Genomic DNA, 297 nt, shown 5'->3' on the forward strand with positions numbered 1-297 from the left:
CCAACAACTGTGCCAAGTTTGGAAGAAATTGGTGCAGCGGTTACCAAGATATACACATGTAACCATAAGTGGGCGTGGCTACGCCCATTTTCCAAAAATTTATAATATTCTTATTTTTCGTCTGAAAATTATTTTAAATGTCAATTTTGAGTGGTTTATCTTCAGTAGTTACTAAAATATCGAAGTTTTCGTATTTCTGCAAATTACCGTTATATGGGAAATGGGCGTGGTTACAGTCCGATTTCGCCCATTTTCAATACCAACCTACCTTGGATTAACGGAAACCTACATACCAAA

At 36.4% G+C, this 297-nt stretch overlaps 1 protein-coding gene across 1 annotated transcript in view; it reads right to left on the reverse strand.

Annotated features, from left to right (window-relative positions):
- Positions 1-297, reverse strand: part of Ca-Ma2d (Ca[2+] channel Muscle-specific alpha2/delta subunit) — a 28,448-nt gene that overhangs the window by 7,064 nt on the left and 21,087 nt on the right. The gene's annotated exons all lie outside the window — the stretch shown is intronic.

This window comes from Rhagoletis zephyria, unplaced genomic scaffold (assembly GCF_001687245.7).
Source record: "Rhagoletis zephyria isolate East Lansing unplaced genomic scaffold, Rhagoletis_zephyria_1.1 Rzeph_scaffold_02542, whole genome shotgun sequence".
NCBI lineage: Eukaryota > Metazoa > Arthropoda > Insecta > Diptera > Tephritidae > Rhagoletis > Rhagoletis zephyria.